Source organism: Schistocerca nitens, chromosome 4 (assembly GCF_023898315.1).
Source record: "Schistocerca nitens isolate TAMUIC-IGC-003100 chromosome 4, iqSchNite1.1, whole genome shotgun sequence".
In the NCBI taxonomy this organism is placed as follows: Eukaryota; Metazoa; Arthropoda; class Insecta; order Orthoptera; family Acrididae; genus Schistocerca; species Schistocerca nitens.
The window spans coordinates 655366431-655391680 of record NC_064617.1 but is presented as its reverse complement, the minus strand read 5'-3'; positions in this window follow the sequence as shown (position 1 = coordinate 655391680).

Here is a 25250-nt window from a genome sequence, read left to right as displayed (position 1 = left end):
ATGAACTCTATCAACCCTGCCTGGGATAGTTTGAAAAGGGCTGTTTATGGACGACGTGACCCACCAATCAGTGAGAGGGGTCTACGCCGAACCGCCATTGAGCAGTGTGACAATCTGGACCGACAGTGCCTTGATGAACTTGTGGATCGTATGCCACGACAAACACAGACATGCATCAATGCAAGAGGTCGTGCTACTGGATATTAAAGGTACCGGTGTGTACATCAGTCTTGACCACCACTTATGAATGTCTCGCTGTATGGTGTTTAATCATGCAATGGGCGGCAATCATGAGCAATAAAAAGGGCAGAAATTGTGTTTATATTGATCTATATCCCAATTGTCTGTTCAGGTTTCGGAACTCTCGAAACCGAGGTCATGCAAAAATTTTTTTGATGTTTGTACATTTATACTAACTCGGAAAATATTTGGTATTGAGGAACAGGGCAGCCAATAACCACACATTCGCAATTATCTTGCAAAGGTCTAGAATGCTGCTTCGCGCATACTGAAAAGTTATTGCTTCTGGTAGCGTATACTTATGCCCTTGTCAGTTTTCGCTACTATTTATCATTAACTCTGTAAGCAAATTTTGCACTTGGACGCCTCTGGCGTACCTCTCAGCTTCGCGCTCGAAAGGGCCGCTTGTGTCGCTTGAGCTTTAAACTGGTCCTGATTGTGTGCGAAGTCCAATCCTATGCTTGTAACGCCCTTTTCTTATTATTTCACTCATCCCACCGGCATAGTGCGTATTAATTTTCTCCAACAAAATGATATTAAAATATTGACTAATCTTGTATAGTATAAATATTAAAACATTAGAATTAAAATAAAATGGAAATGGCTACGTTTAATTTTTTCCGTAAAACGCAGATGACCGGTCTCTGACGATGACCGATAACGATAATGCATCCAGAAAGGTCCTCGATATGAACTGGTGAGATATGCAGTGTGTTTCGCAATTCCTAGTAGAGGATTCTGTGGTTTGTGGACGATACTTAGTCTATAAGATTTTGTGTCTAGAACTGTACCGTTGGATATGAAATAATTCTGAAGATCGGATCACTTCCAAGTCTCCCGCATCGCAGTACGCAATGCCACTTCTAGCCACTGTTTAATTACTTCACCATATACCCTTTCAGACAACCCAGAATGCGAGAAACTGTAAGCTTCGCAACTGAAAGGCTTGCCTGTAGTGGGCTACCAAAGGTGCAATAGTCATATGTTACTCAGAGACCTACTATGAGTACCATAGGATTTTCCACCCATGATGTGGCCCGATACCTCACCTATATTCTGCATCTGTACATTGGCAGAACTGGCAGTTATATTGAAAAGTCAGTCCATTTTACTGAAAAACCGAAGGAGATTAATGTCAGCCTAAGTGACACTTTTGTCAGCTCTGATATAATGTCCCTGTTAGTGTGCTTCTTGTAAACGAAACTGTTTCATATACAGCAGATATTTTTCCGCCTGACAGAGTGGCTTTATTTAAACACAGCCTCAACACTACCTACTTACGGTACAACAGTTTATTTTACGAACACATCGACAGGTTGGCTATGGGAAGCCCTCCTGGTCCACTTTTTGCCAGTTTATTTATGGAGTTCTTTGGACAACGGCGCAGCAGACGGCCACTAAAAGACTAAGTAAGTAGTAGCGTTAAGTGGATGATACATTTGTAGTACGGACTCATGGTGAAAGGAGTCGAATGTTTTCTTGGGGCGCCTCAATGGTACTAGCGTACAACGAAAGCAGCGGTCAAACTAATTTTCTGGATGTATTCGTAATCAAACGGCTGGACGGGACACTGAGCCATAAGGTATTCAGGAAAGACACGCACGCTGACTGAAACTTCCACAAGGAATCGAACCATCCTCCTAGATAAAAAAGAGGTGTAACTAAAATTTGAGACTCGGATTATTTGCAGCATGTATTAAATCACCTACAGTTAGCTTTAAAAAATTGATATTCTGGTAAGGAAAATTTTACTTTTTTTCATTAATAAAATTAAGGATCAATCGCGAAAGTTTTGGCCAACTACAGGGTCGAAACGATCTTTATACAGACAACAAAACCTGTGGTCTAGTGCTACCGCCTTTGATTAATAATCAAAACGTCTTCCGTTCCGCTCGAACTGTGATTAATAATGAGCTTTGGCTGCCAAAGACTTCCAGCATAAGAAGTCACCCTCATTCTGCCAACTGGCTTGTCAAAGAGGGCGGAGGAGTGGGCAGGGGTTCAGGGCACTCTCTTGCCCCTGGGGTGGGAAACTGACTCTAAATGAGGAGGTTTCACTAATGATCAACGGCCTCAGGATGCAAAAGGCAATGGAAACCACTGAATTAAAGACACATAACGTCTATCCACAGGACATGTGGCCTGTAACTGAAAAAGTGTAACGATGATCTCCCCATTGGCAAATGGTTCCTCAATAATCATCCATTAGGATTTCGGGCACGTGACAGCCAAGGGGGAGGTGACCATTAAGAACAGACTGAATAACAAACGAAAGGATAACGTTTTACGAGTCGGGGAGTGGAATTTCAGGAGCTTGAACGTGGTAGGGAAGCTACAGAATCTGAAAAGACAAAATGCAAAGGCCCACTTTAGCTATAGGAAGTGTCAGTGTAGTGATATGGGAAGAAGACAAGGATTTCTGGTCAAAAGTACAGGGTAATGTCAAAGTAACAGAAAATTGTATAAGGGGAGTAGGATTCGTAATGAATAGGAAGGCAGGGCAGTTGGTGTGCTACTGTGAACATTTCAGTGATGGGGTTGTTCTTTCCAGAATCGACAGCAGGCGAACATCAACAACGAAAGAGATAGAGAAAGTGTATGAGGATATTGAAAAGGTTAATACAGTAGGTAAAGGGGGATCAAAATCTAATAGACATGGGGGACTGGAGTACAGTGTAGGGGAATGAGTAGAAGAAAAGTTTACAGGAGAGTAGGGGCTTGGGACTAATAATGAGGAAGGACTGAGACTAATTGATTTCACAATAAGTTTCAGCTAATAATAGGGACAACCCTGTTCATGAATCACAAGAGGAGGAGGTTGACTAGGAAAAGGCCGGGTGATTTCAGTTAGATTACATCAAGGTCAGACAGAGATTCCGATATCAGATACTACATTGTAAGGCGGTCCCAGATCACAATGTAGTAGTGACGATGCGTAGGCTGAAGTTTAAGAGATTAGTGAAGAAGTACCAGTGCGCAAACAAGTGGGATACGTAAGTGCTAAAGAATGACGAGATAAGCTTGAAGTTCTATAACGCTTCAGATACAGCAGTGAAGAATAGCGCAGTAGGCAGTACAGTTGAGGAGGAATGGACATATCTAACAAGTACACTCACTAAAATTGGAAAGAAAAACACATTTAAAAAGAAGATAACTGCGAAGACACTATTGGTAAGAGAAGAATTACTTCAGCTGATCGATGAAAGAAGAAAGTACAAAAAAGTTCAGTGAGATTCAGAATACAGAAATACAAGTGGCTGAGAAATGAAATAAATAGGAAGTGCAGTGAAGCTAAGACGAAATGGCGGCATGAAACATGTGAATAAATCGAAAAAGAAATGATTGTCGGAAGGACAGTCTCAGCATACAGGAAAGTCAAAACAACATTCGGAGACGTTAAAAGAAAGGGTGGTACATTAAGAGTGCAAAGGGAATTCTACTGTGAAAGGCAGAGCAGAGAGCGGATAGTTGAAAAGAATACATTGAAAGCCTCTGTGAGGGTCAGATTTGTCAGATGTGATGGAAAAGGAAACAGGAGACGTTTTAGAAGAGACAGAAAGCCGGTATTAGAATTAGAATTTAAAAGAACTTTTGACGACTTAATATTAAATAAGGGATAGAGAATATTACATAAGAATTTCTAAAATCATTGGAATAAGTGGCAAAAAAGCGATTATTCACGTTGGTGTACAGAATGTATGAGTCTGGTGACATGCCATCTGACTTCCTGACAAATATCATCCACACAGTTCCGGAAAATGCAAGAGCTGACAAGTGCAAGAATGATCGCAGAATCAGCTTAACAGCTCATGTTTCAATGTTACTTGCAAGAATAATATACTGAAGAATGGAAAAGAAATTGACGATGTGTTAGACAATCACTTTGGCTTTATGAAATGTAAATGCACCATATCAATAAGACGATTCGCTGATGACACCGCTATAATGAGTGAAAGTGAAGAAGAAATGCATGATGTGCTGAATGGAGTGAACAGCTTATTGAGTACAGAATATGGATTGGGAGTAAATCGAAGAAAGACGAAAGTAATGAGAAGCAGCTCAAATGAGAGCTGCAAGAAACTTAAAATCGGGATTGATGGTCAGGAAGTAAATGAAGTTAAGTAGTTCTTCCACGTTGTTGTTGTTGTGGTCTTCAGTCCTGAGACTAGTTTGATGCAGCTCTTCATGCTACTCTATCCTGTGCAAGCCTCTTCATCTCCCAGTACCTGCTGTAGCCTACATACTTCTGAATCTGCTTAGTGTATTCATCTCTTGGTCTCCCTCTACGATTTTTACCCTCCATGCTGCCCTGCAATACTAAATTGGTGATCCCTTGATGCCTCAGAACATGTCCTACCAACCACTCCCTTCTTTTTGTCAAGTTGTGCCACAAACTCCTCTTCTCCCCAATTCTATGCAATACCTCTACTTTAGTTACGTGATTTACCCATCTAATCTTCAGCATTCTTCTGTAGCACCACATTTCGAAAGCTTCTATTCTCTTCTTGTCTAAACTATTTATCGTCCATGTTTCACTTCCATACATGGCTACACTCCATACAAATACTTTCAGAAACGACTTCCTGACATTTAAATCAATACTCGATGTTAACAAATTTCTCTTGTTCAGAAATGCTTTCCTTGCCATTGCCAGTCTACATTTTATATCCTCTCTACTTCGACCATCGTCAATTATTTTGCTCTCCAAATAGCAAAACGCCTTTACTACTTTAAGTGTCTCATATCCTATTCTAATTCCCTCAGCTTCACCGGACTTAATTCGAATACATTCCATTATCCTCGTTTTGCTATTGTTGATGATCATCCTACACCCCCCTTTCAAGACCTTGTCCATTCCGTTCAACTGCTCTTCCAAGTCCTTTGCTGTCTCTGACTGAATTACAATGTCATGGACAAACCTCAAAGTTTTTATTTCTACTCCATGGATTTTAATACCTACTCCGAACCTTTCTTTCGTTTCCTTTACTGCTTGCCCAATATACAGATTGAATAGCATCGTGGAGAGGCTACAACCCTGTCTCACTCCCTTACCAACCACTGCTTCCCTTTCATACCCCTCGACTCTTATAACTGCTATCTGGTTTCTGTACAAATTGTAAATAGCCTTTCGCTCTCTGTATTTTACCCCTGCCACCTACAGTTCTTCCACCTAGGCAGCAAAATAACCAATGACGTGCGGAGCAAGAAGGACGTAGAAAGCAGAGAAGCACTGGCAAAAAGGGCATTACTGGTCAAGAGCAGTCTGCAAGCATCGAAAATACGCCTCAGTTTGAGTAGGAAATGTCTGAGAATGTACGTCGTCTGGAGCACAGCATTTTATGGAAGTGATACACTGACTGTGGGAAAACCGGAACAGAAGAGAATCGAAGCATTTGAGTTGTTGTGCTACAGATGAATGCTGAAAATAATATGGAGCTATAAAGTAAGGGATGTGGAGGTTCTGCGCAGAATCGGAGAGAATGGAATATGTGGAAGACACTGAAATGAGAAGGGAGAGGATGATAGGATATCTGTTAAGGCAACAAGGGATTACTTACATGGTAGTAGAGGGAGCTGTTGACAACAAATACTGTAGAGGAAGACAGAGATTAGAATGTCAGGAAATAACGACGTAGGTCGCAAGTGCTACTCTAAGATGAAGAGGTTGGCACAGGAGAGGGATTGGTGCGAGCCGCATCAAACCAGTCAGACGACTGATGATTCCAAAAATAAATAAATAAATAAGATGCACGGCGTCCCAGGGCAACACGTGCGGTATTTAAAATTCCATGTTCTTGTGGGCACGCATGTACTGGATCCCCGAATGTAAGTGGGAACACCCGCACAGTCGAACATAAAACGAACCGTTATCTGGGACACAACGAAAAAATGACCGCAGCGGATCATGTGTTTTGAGATAGGAATGACGAAATAAAATTCAGTGAACTAGCATTGTAGCAACGACGTCGCATTATCATGCGCGCAAGTATAGAGAAGTAACAGAGATTCGTGAACACCATAATAATGTTAATAGAAAAGAGTAAAGTATGAATTTAGATAAGATGTTGGTGGCTACTTTACGCCAACAAAATGGTTGTCGATTTTTTAAATAGAGAATGATGACGCCATCCAGAGTTAGTCACACAGACGGCGTCACGTAACGTATGGTGGTGCCCTGTATACGCTCTGTAGATGTTGGTACTCTCAAGCCTTAGTGACAGTAGCCATTTTACTGCGGAAGATGTCTCCCGAACTCGGAGACTAAACGTTAGGAAGCAGTTTTGTACATCGACCATGGCCTCTCAGCCCGGAAGTTTTAACTAATCTAAACACGCTGGAGGAGTCTCATCGCTGCATACATAAAGATGAGCATCTCACGTTTTAATTGCATTGGCGTGTTAATAGTATAACCAAAAACAAATCCTTCGGCGTAACCAAATTCTACTATATACAGTTATTAATTTTTTTCTAAAAATGCTTGTTTAGAAATATGTACACAAATTCATCAGTCATATGATCACAATATCTCTTTCAACTGGTTATAAGGCATTGCCATTTAATGTAAAAAGCGTATTGCACACTCACCTGTTGCAGCCCCTGCTGTTAAAGAAAACAAAAGATTTATTGGTAACTGAATTTCGGGTACTTAGCGTCCGTGTCGTGGGCCAGAGATTTTACCTCGCATGTGTACGTTTGTCAGCATTCTCTTTGGTTTTGGGCAGGGAGGGGGGGGGGGGAGTCTTACGAGTGAGCCCATTCTTAGTCCCCTACAGCGTGTCACGTTCTACAGAACTTCCTGATTGCTAATAATTTCCAGAATGAGGTTTTTCACTCTGCTGCTGTATGTGCGCTGATATGAAACTTCTTGGCAGATTGAATCTGTGTGCCAGGCCGAAACTCGAACTTGGGACCTTTGCTTTCGCGGGCAACTGCTCTACCGACTGAGCTACCCAAGTACTACTCACGTCGCGTCGTCAAAGCCTTAATTTCGCCAGTAGTTAATCCGGTGTTAATTGTATTATGTCTCATTAGCGCCGTGGCACTCCACAGAGTCCTTCACTCTCAGCTTTCGCTCGACCTACTGATAACAATGCGACAGCAATTCGGCTAGCTACTGTAGCAAACGGATGAGAAGGAAATGTAGAGAGTAGGAGAACATGGAGTGGGAGAGGGAAAGGAAAACACGAGCCATCTGGTTGAACTTTGTGCAGAGAGCTATTCAATCATTGCTAATACCTAATTTAATAATCACGAAAAGTTTTTGTTTGCGGAGAAGAGACCTTGAGGCAGCAGAACGTTTCAGTTACATCACATAATGGTAAGACACATTTAGAAACCAGAATTAAAATGCAAAACATTTCCTTGAAGAGGTGTGGACTGTGACCATCATATATTTTTATGAACTGCTGATCTAAATTGAAGAGATTTCGGTGCGATAGAGAATTAAGGAGCTGGAACTGCAATAAACTGGAAGATCCATAGGTCGCTGAGAGCTTAAAACGTAGGGGTAGGCATTTATTTTCTGAAACAGGTTAATGGAATGAAATAGAAGATCAATGGATAGCTTTGAGAAATAAACTAGTAAAAGCTGCAGTGAAGGAAAAAAAGAAAACAGATTAGGCTCAGTAAATATATGTGGGTGACATAGATATGTGGAATTTAATTAATGAAGTAAGAAAATATTAAAAGCGCTGCATATGAAGCTGCCAAATGTTAATATAGTCGCGTAATAAAATAAGACTGACATGAATCACAAAATAGCGAAGCGGATATTACTAGTAGAAAAATGAAACGTTGTAGACGTATGTTTGATAGTGTGGTAGATAGATACTACCTAAAATTATAGAGGCTACAGGAGAGTAAAGAACCACCTGTGCCATTATTATGATTTCAGATAGAGATATGGTACAAAGCAAAGAAGGGAAGACTTACATACATACTTATAGGGTCTAGACAGGTGGTGCAAACTAGAAAACAGAAGAAGTAGAAGACGATAGATATGATACTTTCACGGAATCCTAAAAAAAAAAAATGGTTCAAATGGCTCTCAGCACTATGGGACATAACTTCTGAGGTCATCAGTCCCCTAGAACTTAGAATTAATTAAACCTAATCAACATAAGGACATCACACACATCCATGCCCGAGGCAGGATTCGAACCTGCGAGCGTAGCGGTCGCGCGGTTCCAGAATGTAGCGCCTAGAACCGCTCGGCCAAATAATAAAAGACTTAAGTCAAAACAAGGCCGCAAGAGTAGACAAGTCCCTCAGAACTTTTGAGATCTTTTGAATGAAAGCCCTGAAAAGACCAATCCGCCAGGTATGCCTGATATGTGCCAGGCGAAATAATACCAGACTTGAGGAAGACGTAATAAATTTTTCAGTTAAGAATTCAGATGCTAATAGTTGCGAATATTACCGAAATATCAGTTTAAGAGCCGCCCGGAGAGGCCGAGCGGTTCTAGGCGCTTCAGTCTGGAACCCCCTTACCGCTACGGTCAGAGGCTCGAATCCTGCCTCGGGCATCAATGTGTGTGATGTCGTTAGGTTCGTTAAGTTTAAGAAATTCTAAGTCCCAGGGGACTGATGACCTCAGATGTTGAGTCCCATAGTGCTCAGAGCCATTTGAACCATATCAGTTTAAGAATTCGTAGTCACGAAATAGTACCTTGAATTATTTATCGAAGGATGAAGAAACATGTAGAAATAGATTTTGGTGATGATCAGATGTGATTCTCGAGAAATATAGGGACACGTGCCGCAGTACTTTCCACGTTACTAATCTTAGAAGGTTGTTGTTGTTGTGGTCTTCAGTCCTGAGACTGGTTTGATGCAGCTCTCCATGCTACTCTATCCTGTGCAAGCTTTTTCATCTCCCAGTACCTACTGCAACCTACATCCTTCTGAATCTGCTTAGTGTATTCATCTCTTGGTCTCCCTCTATGTTTTTTACCCTCCACGCTGCCCTCCAATACTAAATTGGTGATCCCTTGATGCCTCAGAACATGTCCTACCAATCGATCCATTCTTCTGGTCAAGTTGTGCCACAAACTTCTCTTCTCCCCAATCCTGTTCAATACTTCCTCATTAGTTATGTGATCTACCCATCTAATCTTCAGCATTCTTCTGTAGCACCACATTTCAAAAGCTTCTATTCTCTTCTTGTCCAAACTATTTATCGCCCCTGTTTCACTTCCACACATGGCTACACTCCATACAAATACTTTCAGTAATGACTTCCTGACACTTAAATCTATACTCGATGTTAACAAATTTCTCTTCTTCAGAAACGCTTTCCTTGCCATTGCCAGTCTACATTTGATATCCTCTCTGCTTCGACCATCAGTTATTTTGCTCCCCAGACAGCAAAACTCCTTTACTACTTTAAGTGACTCATTTCCTAATCTTATTCCCTCAGCATCACCCGACTTAATTCGACTACATTCCATTATCCTCGTTTTGCTTTTGTTGATGTTCATCTTATACCCTCCTTTCATGACACTGTTCATTCCGTTGAACTGCTCTTCGAAGTCCTTTGCTGTCTCTGACAGAATTACAATGTCATCGGCGAACCTCAAAGTTTTTATTTCTTCTCCATGGATTTTAATACCTACCCCGAATTTTTCTTTTGTTTCCTTCACTGCTTGCTCAATATACAGATTGAATAACATCGGGGATAGGCTAAAACCCTGTCTCACTCCCTTCCCAACCACTGCTGCCCTTTCATGTCCCTCTACTCTTATAAATGCCATCTGGTTTCTGTACAAATTGTAAATAGCCTTTCGCTCCCTGTATTTTACCCCTGCCACCTTTAGAATTTGAAAGAGAGTATTCCAGTCAACATTGTCAAAAGCTTTCTCTAAGTCTACAAATGCTAGAAACGTAGGTTTGCCTTTCCTTAATTTTTCTTCTAAGATAAGTCGTAAGGTCAGTATTGCCTCACGTGTTCCAGTGTTTCTACGGAATCCAAACTGATCTTCCCCGAGGTTGGCTTCTACTAGTTTTTCCATTCGTCTGTAAAGAATTCGTGTTAGTATTTTGCAGCTGTGACTTATTAAACTGATAGTTCGGTAATTTTCACATCTGTCAACACCTGCTTTCCTTGGGATTGGAGTTATTATATTCTTCTTGAAGTCTGAGGGTATTTCGCCTGTTTCATACATCTTGCTCACCAGATGGTAGAGTTTTGTCAGGACTGGCTCTCCCAAGGCCGTCAGTATTTCCAATGGAATGTTGTCTACTCCGGGGGCCTTGTTTCGACTCAGGTCTTTCAGTGCTCTGTCAAACTCTTCACGCAGTATCTTATCTCCCATTTCATCTTGATCTACATCCTCTTCCAGTTCCATAAAATTGTCCTCAAGTACATCGCCCTTGTATAGACCCTCTATATACTCCTTCCACCTTTCTGCTTTCCCTTCTTTGCTTAGAACTGGGTTTCCATCTGAGCTCTTGATATTCATACAAGTCGTTCTCTTATCTCCAAATGTCTCTTTATTTTTCCTGTAGGCAGTATCTATCTTACCCCTAGTGAGATAGGCCTCTACATCCTTACATTTGTCCTCTAGCTATCCCTGCTTAGCCATTTTGCACTTCCTGTCGATCTCATTTTTGAGACGTTTGTATTCCTTTTTCCCTGCTTCATTTACTGCATTTTTATATTTTCTTCTTTCATCAATTAAATTCAATATTTTTCTGTTACCCAAGGATTTCTACTAGCCCTCGTCTTTTTACCTACTTGATCCTCTGCTGCCTTCGCTACTTCATCCCTCAAAGCTACCCATTCTTCTTCTACTGTATTTCTTTCCCCCATTCCTGTCAATTGTTCCCTTATGCTCTCCCTGAAACACTGTACAACCTCTGTTTATTTCAGTTTATCCAGGTCCCATCTCCTTAAATTCCCACCTTTTTGCAGTTTCTTCAGTTTCAATCTATAGGTCATAACCAATAGATTGTGGTCAGAGTCCACATCTGCCCCTGGAAATGTCTTACAATTTAAAACCTGGTTCATAAATCTCTCTCTTACCATTATATAATCTATCTGATACCTTTTAGTATCTCCAGGTTTCTTCCATGTATACAACCTTCTTTCATGATTCTTAAACCAAGTGTTAGCTATGATTATGTTGTGCTCTGTGCAAAATTCTACCAGGCGGCTTCCTCTTTCATTTCTTAGCCCCAATCCATATTCACCTACTATGTTTTCTTCTCTCGCTTTTCCTACACTCGAATTCCAGTCACCCATGACTATTAAATTTTCGTCTACCTTCACAATCTGAATAATTTCTTTTATTTCATCATACATTTCTTCAATTTCTTCGTCATCTGCAGAGCTAGTTGGCATATAAATTTGTAGTACTGTAGTAGGTGTGGGCTTCGTATCTATCTTGACCACAATAATGCGTTCACTATGCTCTTTGTAGTAGCTTACCGGCATTCCTATTTTCCTATTCATTATTAAACCTACTCCTGCATTACCCCTATTTGATTTTGTGTTTATAGCCCTGTAGTCACCTGACCAGAAGTCTTGTTCCTCCTGCCACCGAACTTCACTAATTCCCACTATATCTAACTTCAACCTATCCATTTCCCTTTTTAAATTTTCTAACCTACCTGCCCGATTAAGGGATCTGACATTCCACGCTCCGATCCGTAGAACGCCAATTTTCTTTCTCCTGATAACGACATCCACTTGAGTAGTCCCCGCCCGGAGATCCGAATGGGGGACTATTTTACCTCCGGAATATTTTACCCAAGAGGACGCCATCATCATTTAATCATACAGTAAAGCTGCATGCCCTCGGGAAAAATTACGGCTGTAGTTTCCCCTTGCTTTCAGCCGTTCGCAGTACCAGCACAGCAAGGCCGTTTTGGTTATTGTTACAAGGCCACATCAGTCAATCATCCAGACTGTTGCCCTTGCAACTACTGAAAAGGCTGCTGCCCCTATTCAGGAACCACACGTTTGTCTGGCCTCTCAACAGATACCCCTCCGTTGTGGTTGCACCTACGGTACGGCTATCTGTATTACTGAGGCACGCAAGCCTCCCCAACAACGGCAAGGTCCATGGTTCATGGGGGGATCTTAGAAGGTATGTTAATGAATAATTAATATGCGTTTAAAGCAGTTATAAATTTAGAGAAAGCTTTTGACATATTAACTGGAATATACTCTTTGAAATTCTGAAGGTACCAGGAATAAAACACAGAGAGCGATGTGCAGCTTATAAAGAAGTCGGACGGAAGTTACAGGGAGTTGAAGGCCGTGAAAGGTAAGCATTTGTTGGTAAGGGAGTGGGACAATGTTGTAGTCTATCCTTGATGATATTTAATCTCTACACAGATTAAGAACCAAAACATACTAACTAGAAATTACGAAATGATCCCACGGATAGGTAAACAGCAACAGCCATCCGTTATCCATGACAGTGTTGTATAGGAGAAAGCTTCGTCGTTAACTGACTGTAGGACTGAGACAGAATTTTATCTGGTTTGTAGAATGGCATCTTCTGTATCGGTAAATGTGAGTTAATACTGCTGGGAAGGTAACATAACCTAATAATGCTCGATTACAGTATCAGTGGTGTGCTGCTTGACACTGTGGTGTAGATCATATACCTATGCGTATCGCTGTAAAGCGACATGAAATGGAACGAGCGCATAAGGGCGGTCGTAGGGAAGGTCAAAGGTCGAGGTCGGTTTATTGGAAGAGTTCTAGGAAAGCGTAACACATCTGTAAAGGAAACCGCATACAGAATGCGTGTGAGACCTGTGCTGTGTGGCACGAATGAGTTCCTCGGCTCCAGAGATTCACTTTGTATGGTGTTAAGGGGCTCCGGAGAGGCTCAAAATCATGAAAAGTTCAATTTTTACTTTTTTGCGTTTTCTGAATCTGCAGACTATTACCTTTTAATAGATATATAATTTATTCAATTCCGAAGACTACAACTATTTTTAAATTTTTTTTGAAATGTGTTCTACATGGGCGTGACCCACTGTGGCGCTGTTAAACTGCTGTCAAATGGTGTTATTATTAACGTCCGTGTTCATCAGGTACATTTTAGTGATGTGAGATAAAGTATGTGTTGTGGCTAACCTGTGATGGTTCAATATATATCGCTGGTGTGATTGTCGATTGTTTCATGTTTATTTACTCTGTCGTTATCTCGAAAATAATCGTAATTAATTCTGTTTCTTGAGTCTCTGTTTTGTTGAAGTATAATAATGAGTAAAAGTAAAGTTATTAGAAATCCTCTGAAGGCTTTTAAGAAAAGGAGAAATGTTGGAAAGCCAAAGGTATGTGTTATTACTGTAAACAATAAAGACGATTAAAATCCCCAACATAGCTTGTGTCCCAAAGAAGAAGACAGTTGGTGTAAATATAACAAAGGATTGCTAACTGGTGAAGTGTACACTCATAAGCATAGTCTGCCTCATGCAATAATGGAGGTGATAAAACCTATTTTCAGAGACTTAGCAGCACCTGAACCGTTGAAAAAGTGTATTCAGGGAAAAACTCAAAACCCCAATGAAAGTGTAAATAGTGTTATATGGTCGAGAATCCCCAAGACTGTATTTGTTGGAATAGAAACACTTCACTTTGGTGTGTATGATGCTGTTGCGACTTTCAATGATGGCAACATTGTAAGGTGCAAGGTATTTAGAAATATGGGAATGAAGATAGGTTCTAACATGGTACGAGCGATGCTTGCTTTAGACAAGGAACGCCTTCGGGCTGCAGACAGGGCTGTAAAGAGTCTAGAAATACAAGCAAGAGTAAACAGGAGGAGGAACAAGAGGAAGCTGGAGGAGGAGTTTGCAGAGGATGAAGATAATCCATCCTATGGACCTGGAATGCACTAAAAAGTTAATCGAATCTTTGTCGCTCGATTCCCAAAACTTTTATTTTCTCATACTAATTACATGTTTTCTAAGGATCTTCCAAACATATTTGTTTCAAACTTTCAGTAAATGTTACACAGTACTTTCTGCATAATTTAACACAGCCTTTTTCCAAAAAACTGTATATTTTTGAATATATAAAAAAATTGAAAAAAATGTTGTGAATTTTCATTACAATTGAAAAAAAATCATCTTTAATAACTCAACCAAAAATTTTGTAAAATCCATGTGCTAAGTTGAGCCCATATTCCAATAAATAATCTGTAAAAAGTTCAACTTCCTACCTCAAATACTTTGTGAGGAAAGATGTAATTTATAAGCGTTATTTTAACATTGCAAGTACAGGGCGTTCCGGAGCCCCTTAAAAGCCCGGACACGTAATTCCCGCTAGCATCACCATGGCCGAGCTGGTTACGAGGATGGTCGGTGGAGTCAGTTTCAGTACGGAGATGAAAGAACGAGATCAGGGCAGAGCCAACAAGAGGGCTTCCAGAAACTGGTTCGCTGCTGTAGTGTCAGCCGGACGTCACTGTGGTGCGTGCAAGGTCTTGCCGTAGTGTGCGCACAACAGTCTGGTGGAGCGGTTGTGTTATACAGGGGGGCGGTTACTGAATGGATTTAATAGTATAAAATTTGATTTTTATGTTTCACTTTGTGTTCACCAGTGCCTTCTGCCTGGCGGCTAGTTGCAGCATATCAGTCACGTTGCACAAACCCGGACATAACCACTTTGAAACTCACGTGTTGAACAATCAGCAGCTAAACTCACGTGTTGCTGACCGGTAACGCTACCGAACTGCGCGTCTGCAACTTGGCTGTCCAATAGGGAGGGTTGGAGGCGGTCAAGTGGATGGAACAGCAACCAGCCGCCTGGAGTGGACACACCATCCGCTCTCTTCTGCTGGCAGCTTCCGACCCGATCAGACGCTCTCCCCTCCGGCTCTCTTGGGCAGCGGCCCATCCAGTATCGGCGACTTCTCTAAGCCTGCCTTTCCTTTGTACGGCATTAAACAACCATGCATTTAAAATATGTCTGATTTTTCACCTCAACACGTGCCCACCTCTTTCCCTCCCTCGCCAATACTGACACATTAACATCTGCTTTCAGAAGTGGGATCATATACATTAATAGTATCTTTTCTCGACCGTGCGCAGAGCGAATACTCTGCATCTACATACATAATCCACAAGCCACCGTATGATGCTCAGTAGAGGGCACCCTGCATCACTATTGTCCTTTTCTTCTCTATTTTAGTCACAAACAAAGCGAGGGATAAGCCACTGTCTATACGCCCTAATTTGTATTATCTTCGTGGTCCTTACACGAACTATACGTCTACGGCGGTAGAAACGTTCAACAGTAAACCTCAAATACCGGTTTCCTACACTTTTTCAGTTGTGTTCGTCGATAAGAACGTCTCATTCACTCCAGAAATTGCCAACTTACCGGTAACAGATCTAGCAGCCTACCTCTGAATTGCTTCGATGTCTTCCTTTAATTTGACCTGGTGCAGATATCAAGCACTGGTGCAGTATTCTAGAATGGGTCACGCAGGTGTCCCGCATGCTGTCTCCTTTACAGTTATACAGTGCGGGCGTAGAAAGGGCATTCTGCATGTCAAAGGGTACACTACACGAGTGCTTTTGCAATTAACACTGGTGGATTCCTAGTTGATCCAGTGTACTGTGTGGTAAACAAGTGGTGCATTGGGTGTATTACCTAGCGGCAACATTCTGCACAAAAGTGTGTGGTTGTTGATTGGCAAGCTGTGATCCTTTCTTGACGGCAACACAGAAGTTCAAGAATGTGCGTTCTGTTCAAGAGCAGTTCAAATTGTTAAATACACGTTTTGGTTGGTTGGTTGATTTGGGGGAGGAGACCAAAGAGCGTGGTCATCGTTATCATAGGGTTAGGGAAGGAAGTCGGCCGTGCCCTTTCAAAGGAACCATCCCGGCATTTGGCTGTAGTGATTTAGGGAAATTACGGAAAACCTAAATCACAATGGCCGGACGTAGGTTTGAACCGTCGTCCAACCGAATGCGAGTTCAGTGTGCTAACCATTAGGCCACCTCGCTCTGTACACTACTCACTGTATGCGTGGTTATTTGTGTTTTGTTTAAACTACACTGTGGGCTGGACTGTTGAGAATTCATCATGATACATGTCCTATTCGAATAATTAATTGTTTATGTTATGGTATAAGAATTCATTAAGGTACATGAGTAAGCAGTTTCGTAGAGCGTGATGTTTAACTTGTTGCGATAGATATCTGGTTCAAATGGTTCAAATGGCTCTAAGCACTATGGGACATAACATCTGAGGTCATCAGTCCCCTAGACTTAGAACTACCGAAACCTAACTAACCTATGTACAACACACACACATCCATGCCCGAGGCAGGATTCGAACCTGTGACCGTATCAGCAGCGCAGTGCCTCGAACCGCTTGGTCAAAGCGGCCGGCGGCTTTCTGGTGGCGGTGGTATTAGCAGACCAATGTGTAGTTATGTGCTACGATACTAGTTAAGTCTGTTGGTTTTTGATCTTGTGTTGCCTCAGAGGACCAATCATTAACCATTCGCAATGTTGTTGGCTACTTGTGTAACTTAGGTCAAAGTTGGGATCTTAATTATTTAATTTTAAAGAAAACATTATGTTGTACTGATCGTGTGGAGCCCTGTTTTAGGTTCTTTGCGGAATACATTAATGTGCTGTTTTATTGATGATGTATTTCTAAGCTCCTTTTAGACGTATCTGGAAGTTACATGAAATAACTGTTGTGCTGAGCCCCACGTCTTCAACCCAGTCTGAACCCCACTCCTCCTAAATACTACTCTACATAAAAATTCTTTAGTTCTGCTCGAGTATTGGGGATCCCCGACAGTTCGCATTAAAAGAAGGCATCGAGCAATGAAGAAGCGTGCTCGCAAATGTATTACTGGTGGGTGAGATCAACACGCGAGATGGCTACGTGGAATTAAATGGGAAGCTCTATATGACGAAACACTAATGGGGAGTATTAATTACATTGCCACCAACGTACGTGTCGCGTAAGTACAGCATAAAAAGAATCAGGACTTTCCCAGTAGCGTAAACACAAACGTTTTGCCCTCTCTCCATTCGCGTCTTTAACATAAAAGGGCATGAAACATTAGTACGCCGTATGATGGCTAGTGAAGCGCAAACTTAGATGTAATTGTAGATGGAGATGTATAGAGGGGATTAGAATTAGGGTAGAAGAATCTCTATCAGAGACAGCAAAGGACTGATCACTTGAACAGACTCGATAATGTCATGAAAAGTGGTAAACTGGTTACAAGACGAATATCAACGAAAGAAAAGGAAGGCTACTGGAATGTAGTCGAATTAAATCAGGTGAATTTGAAGTCATTTTGACTATTTTTCGACAGTGACTTTTTCATAAAATATGTAAAGGTTTTTTAAATTACCGCCACCAGTCCCAACTTTCTTAACTAATGTATTATTTATTTATTTTTCTACATGTTTCGAGGGAATCCCTCATATTCACGCTAAATGGCAACAATTGCACGATAAGATTATACTCATGTTACATAGTGTTTTCATAAATGCTGTGGTTATCGTGTGGAAGAAGAGGAAACGTAGTAAGAGGCGATGTCACTTTGGAAGCTGGACTGATGTTGTGATGAAAATGTTTTTAAACAGTCACTCACTTTGTTCTTCTGGTGTGGCAGCTCATCACAACGAGACTGCCATGCCAGAAGAACAGAGTGACTGTTACAAAACATTTTCATGACAACATCAGTCCGGCTTCCAAAGTGATATCGCCTCTTACTAAGTTTCCTCTTCCTCCACACGATAACCACAGCATTTATGAAAACACTATGTAACATCAGTATAATCTTATCGTGAAGTAGTATTTGTAATCCCACTTAGACTTAAGATGAGGTATTCCCTCGAAAAATGTAGCAAAATAAATAAATATTATAATAGTTAACAAAGTTTGTGACTGGTAGCGGTAATTTAAAAAACCTTTTCATAAATCAAGTGATGCTGAAAGAATTCAGTTTGCAAATGATAAATTAAAAACGGTCAGTGAATTTCCTATTTCGGCAGCACATAACAATGGCGGAGGTAGAAAAAATATAACATTAAAAATTTGAATAACTTGAAAACCATTTCTGAAAGAGACAATTTATTAAAACACAATGTAATTTAAGTACTAGGAAGTGAAGTTATTTGCACGGAGTGTACTCTTACATGAAAGTGAGACGTCGACGATATATAGTTCGGAAAGAAAAAGAACCTTACCTTATGAAATGTGCAACAGAATGACGCTTAAAATTGCGTGGATAGTTCGAATAACTAATGAAGACGTCAAAGCGAATTGGGGAAAGATTATGTTACACAACTGGAAGAAGTTAAGACCTGGAGGTATTGCCAGTTTTCTATACGCGTGTGTGCAGTGGGGGAGGTGGCAAGCTCCCAGTTGGATAAATATGCCTTGAGATCAAAAATTCATTTCTCAGTTCCTTTCCATTGATACCAAATTCATCATCGTTTAACACTTTTTTAAAGTTCTTGCTGTGATAAGATAGTTGTATCCGCAGTAAAATTGAAAACAATGATCTAAAAGAAGCGTTATGATTCAACTTCATCAACAGGTTCATCCTTTGACTCGAATCAGATCCTTCTTCAATCCCCTGGGGCGAGTTTTCTTTCCTTGCTCAAAGTCTGAATGAAATGGAAGGTTGTCAACTAACACTCTTGCGCTATTAAAGCTCTCTTCCGTTATCACAATCTTTCCGAAAACAGCTAACACTTTCAAATAGATGCACAGCACCCCGGTTTACAGTAACTGCAGTGAGTCGCTGACTATGTTGACCCAAACTTAATTTCATACTATACAACTACACAACAAAGTAGTGAGAATTCATGTAGCTTTCTAGTCAGTGGCACTGTTTCTTCCAAAAGCATCCACTTCATAGGTTTCGCTGACGTCATAGGCAGAATCATGCAGTTGTTCTATGTAATATAAACACATCAAAAAAGTTTTGCATCACCTCGGTTCCGAGAGTTCCGGAACCTGTACAGAAAACTGGAATAGAGATCAACATGAAAACCACACATTGCGTGTCGCACCACCGTACAGCGAGACCTTCAGAGGTGGTGGTCCAGACTGCTGTACACACCGGTACCTGAAATACTCAGTAGTACGTCCTCTTGCATTGATGCATGACTGTTTTTATCATGGCATACTATCCACAAGTTCATCAAGTCGCAGTTGGTCCAAACTGTCCTACTCCTCAACGGCGGTTCGGTGTAGATCCCTCAGAGTGGTTAGTGGCTCACGTCGTCCATAAACAGCCCTTTTCAATCTACCCCAGATAGGGCCGATAGGGTTTATGTCTCGAGAACACGCTGAACACTCTAGTCGAGTGATTTCGTTGTCCTGAAGGAAGTCATTCACAAGATGTGGACGATGGTGGCGGGAATTGCGCCCATGAAGACGAATGCCTCGCCAACATGATACCGATGTGGTTGCACTATCGGTCGGAGGAAGGAGGTGGATGTTCCCTTCTGTTTTCGGGTGGCATTATGTGGGGCCGACGTACGCCGCTGGTGGTTTTGGAAGGCGCCGTAATGGCTGTACGTTACGTGAATGCCATCCTCCCACCGATAGTGCAACCATATCGGCAGCATATTGGCGAGGTATACGTCTTCATGGGCGCAACTCGAGCCCCCATCCTGCACACCTTGTGAATGTCTTCCTTCAGGATAACGAAATCGCTCTACCAGAGTCTCGAGCATGTTCTCGAGACGAACTCTATCAACCCTGCCTGGGATAGTTTGAAAAGGGCTGTTTATGGACGACGTGATCCACCAATCAGTGAGAGGGGTCTACGCCGAACCGCCATTGAGGAGTGTGACAATCTGGACCGACAGTGCCTTGATGAACTTGTGGATCGTATGCCACGACAAACACAGACATGCATCAATGCAAGAGGTCGTGCTACTGGATATTAAAGGTACCGGTGTGTACATCAGTCTTGACCATCACTTCTGAATGTCTCGCTGTATGGTGTTTAATCATGCAATGGGCGGCAATCATGAGCAATAAAAAGGGCAGAAATTGTGTTTATATTGATCTCTATTCCAATTTTTTGTTCAGGTTTCGGAACTCTGGTAACCGAGGTCATGCAAAACGTTTTTTGATGTTTGTACATTTACACAAACTCGGAAAATATTTGGTACTGAAGAACAGGGCAGCTCATAAAGACACATTCGCAATTATCTTGCAAATGCCTAGAATGCTGCGTCGCGCATACTGAAAAGTTATTGCTTCTGGTTGCGTATACTTATGCCCTTGTCAGATTTCGCTACTATTTATCATTAACTCTGTAAGCAAATTTTGCTCTTGGACGCCTCTGGCGTACCTCTCAGCTTCGCGCTCGAAAGGGCCGCTTGTGTCGCTTGAGCTTTAAACTGGTCCTGATTGTGTGCGAAGTCCAATCCTATGCTTGTAACGCCGTTTTCTTATTATTTCACTCATCCCACCGGCATAGTGCTTATTAATTTTCTCCAACAAAATGATATTAAAATATTGACTAATCTTGTATAGTATAAATATTAAAACATTAGAATTAAAATAAAATGAAAATGACTACGTTTAATTTTTTCCGTAAAACGCAGATGACCGGTCTCTGACGATGACCGATAACGATAATGCATCCAGAAAGGTCCTCGATATGAACTGGTGAGATATGCAGTGTGTTTCGCATTTCCTAGTAGAGGATTCTGTGGTTTGTGGACGATACTTAGTCTATAAGATTTTGTGTCTAGAACTGTACCGTTGGATATGAAATAATTCTGAAGATCGGATCACTTCCAAGTCTCCCGCATCGCAGTACGCAATGCCACTTCTAGCCACTGTTTAATTACTTCACCATATACCCTTTCAGACAACCCAGAATGCGAGAAACTGTAAGCTTCGCAACTGAAAGGCTTGCCTGTAGTGGGCTACCAAAGGTGCAATAGTCATATGTTACTCAGAGACCTACTATGAGTACCATAGGATTTTCCACCCATGATGTGGCCCGATACCTCACCTATATTCTGCATCTGTACATTGGCAGAACTGGCAGTTATATTGAAAAGTCAGTCCATTTTACTGAAAAACCGAAGGAGATTAATGTCAGCCTAAGTGACACTTTTGTCAGCTCTGATATAATGTCCCTGTTAGTGTGCTTCTTGTAAACGAAACTGTTTCATATACAGCAGATATTTTTCCGCCTGACAGAGTGGCTTTATTTAAACACAGCCTCAACACTACCTACTTACGGTACAACAGTTTATTTTACGAACACATCGACAGGTTGGCTATGGGAAGCCCTCCTGGTCCACTTTTTGCCAGTTTATTTATGGAGTTCTTTGGACAACGGCGCAGCAGACGGCCACTAAAAGACTAAGTAAGTAGTAGCGTTAAGTGGATGATACATTTGTAGTACGGACTCATGGTGAAAGGAGTCGAATGTTTTCTTGGGGCGCCTCAATGGTACTAGCGTACAACGAAAGCAGCGGTCAAACTAATTTTCTGGATGTATTCGTAATCAAACGGCTGGACGGGACTCTGAGCCATAAGGTATTCAGGAAAGACACGCACGCTGACTGAAACTTCCACAAGGAATCGAACCATCATCCTAGATAAAAAAGAGGTGTAACTAAAATTTGAGACTCGGTTTATTTGCAGCATGTATTAAATCACCTACAGTCAGCTTTAAAAAATTGATATTCTGGTAAGGAAATTTTATCTCTCTTTCATTAATAAAATTAAGGAATCAATCGCGATAGTTTTGGACAACTACAGGGTCGATACGATCTTTATACAGACAACAAAACCTGTGGTCGAGTGGTACCGCCTTTGATTAATAATCAAAACGTCTTCCGTTCCGCTCGAACTGTGATTAATAATGAGCTTTGGCTGCCAAAGTCTTGCAGCATAAGAAGTCACCCTCATTCTGCCAACTGGCTTGTCAAAGAGGGCGGAGGAGTGGGCAGGGGTTCAGGGCACTCTTTTGCCCTTGGGGTGGGAAACTGACTCTAAAGGAAGAGGTTTCACTAATGATCAACGGCCTGAGGATGCAAAAGGCAATGGAAACCACTTACTTAAAGGCACATAACGTCTATCCACAGGACATGTGGCCTGTAACTGAAAAAGTGTAACGATGATCTCCCCAATGGCAAATGGTTCCTCAATAATTAGGATAGCTAGGACGTGACAGCCAAGGGGGAGGTGACCATTAAAAACAGACTGAATAACAAACGAAAGGATAACGTTTTACGAGTCGGGGAGTGGAATGTCAGGAGCTTGAACGTGGTAGGGAAGCTACAGAATCTGAAAAGACAAAATGCAAAGGCCCACTTTAGCTATAGGAAGTGTCAGTGTAGTGATATGGGAAGAAGACAAGGATTTCTGGTCAAAAGTACAGGGTAATGTCAAAGTAACAGAAAATTGTATAAGGGGAGTAGGATTCGTAATGAATAGGAAGGCAGGGCAGTTGGTGTGCTACTGTGAACATTTCAGTGATGGGGTTGTTCTTACCAGAATCGACAGCAGGCGAACATCAACAACGAAAGAGATAGAGAAAGTGTATGAGGATATTGAAAAGGTTAATACAGTAGGTAAAGGGAGATCAAAACCTAATAGACATGGGGGACTGGAGTACAGTGTAGGGGAATGAGTAGAAGAAAAGTTTACAGGAGAGTAGGGGCTTGGGACTAATAATGAGGAAGGACTGAGACTAATTGATTTCACAATAAGTTTCAGCTAATAATAGGGACAACCCTGTTCATGAATCACAAGAGGAGGAGGTTGACTAGGAAAAGGCCGGGTGATTTCAGTTAGATTACATCAAGGTCAGACAGAGATTCCGATATCAGATACTACATTGTAAGGCGGTCCCAGATCACAATGTAGTAGTGACGATGCGTAGGCTGAAGTTTAAGAGATTAGTGAAGAAGTACCAATGCGCAAACAAGTGGGATACGTAAGTGCTAAAGAATGAGGAGATAAGCTTGAAGTTCTATAACGCTTCAGATACAGCAGTAAAGAATAGCGCAGTAGGCAGTACAGTTGAGGAGGAATGGACATCTCTAACAAGTACACTCACTAAAATTGGAAAGAAAAACACATTTACAAAGAAGATAACTGAGAAGTCACTATTGGTAAGAGAAGAATTACTTCAGCTAATCGATGAAAGAAGAAAGTACAAAAAAGTTCAGTGAGATTCAGAATACAGAAATACAAGTGGCTGAGAAATGAAATAAATAGGAAGTGCAGTGAAGCTAAGACGAAATGGCGGCATGAAACATGTGAATAAATCGAAAAAGAAATGATTGTCGGAAGGACAGTCTCAGCATACAGGAAAGTCAAAACAACATTCGGAGACGTTAAAAGAAAGGGTGGCACATTAAGAGTGCAAAGGGAATTCTACTGTGAAATGCAGAGCAGAGAGCGGATAGTTGAAAAGAATACATTGAAAGTCTCTGTGAGGGTCACATTTGTCAGATGTGATGGAAAAGGAAACAGGAGACGTTTTAGAAGAGACGGAAAGCCGGTATTAGAATTAGAATTTAAAAGAACTTTTGAGGGCTTAAGATTAAATAAGGGATAGAGAATATTACATAAGAATTTCTAAAATCATTGGAATAAGTGGCCAAAAAGCGATTATTCACGTTGGTGTACAGAATGTATGAGTCTGGTGACATGCCATCTGACTTCCTGACAAATATCATCCACACAGTTCCGGAAAATGCAAGAGCTGACAAGTGCAAGAATTATCGCAGAATCAGCTTAACAGCTCATGTTTCAATGTTACTTGCAAGAATAATATACTGAAGAATGGAAAAGAAATTGACGATGTGTTAGATAATCAGTTTGGCTTTATGAAATGTAAATGCACCATATCAATAAGACGATTCGCTGATGACACCGCTATAATGAGTGAAAGTGAAGAAGAAATGCATGATGTGCTGAATGGAGTGAACAGCTTATTGAGTACAGAATATGGATTGGGAGTAAATCAAAGAAGGACTAAAATAATGAGAAGCAGCTCAAATGAGAACTGCAAGAAACTTAACATCAGGATTGTTGGTCACGAAGTAAATGAAGTTAAGTAGTTCTTCCACGTTGTTGTTGTTGTGGTCTTCAGTCCTGAGACTATTTTGTTGCAGCTCTTCATGCTACTCTATCCTGTGCAAGTTTCTTCATCTCCCAGTACCTGCTGCAGCCTACATCCTTCTGAATCTGCTTAGTGTATTCATCTCTTGGTCTCCCTTTACGACTTTTACCCTCCACGCTGCCCTCCAATACTAAATTGGTGATCCCTTTATGCCTCAGAACATGTCCTACCAACCACTCCCTTCTTTTTGTCAAGTTGTGCCACAAACTCCTCTTCTCCCCAATTCTATGCAATACCTCTTCATTAGTTATGTGATTTACCCATCTAATCTTCAGCATTCTTCTGTAGCACCACATTTCGAAAGCTTCTATTCTCTTCTTGTCTAATCTATTTATCGTCCATGTTTCACTTCCATACATGGCTACACTCCATACAAATACTTTCAGAAACGACTTCCTGACAAATCTATACTCGGTGTTAACAAATTTCTCTTGTTCAGAAACGCTTTCCTTGCCATTGCCAGTCTACATTTTATATCCTCTGTACTTCGACCATCGTCAGTTATTTTGCTCCCCAAATAGCAAAACTCCTTTACTACTTTAAGTGCCTCATTTCCTAATCTAATTCCCTCAGCTTCACCTGACTTAATTAAACTACATTCAATTATCCTCGTTTCGCTTTTGTTGCTGTTCATCCTATACCCTCCTTTCAAGACCCTGTCCATTCCGTTCAACTGCTCTTCCAAGTCCTTTGCTGTCTCTGACAGAATTACAATGTCATCGACAAACCTCAAAGTTTTTATTTCTACTCCATGGATTTTAATACCTACTCCGAACTTTTCTTTCGTTTCCTTTACTGCTTGCTCAATATACAGATTGAATAGCATCGGGGAGAGGCTACAACCCTGTCTCACTCCCTTACCAACCACTGCTTCCCTTTCATACATCTCGA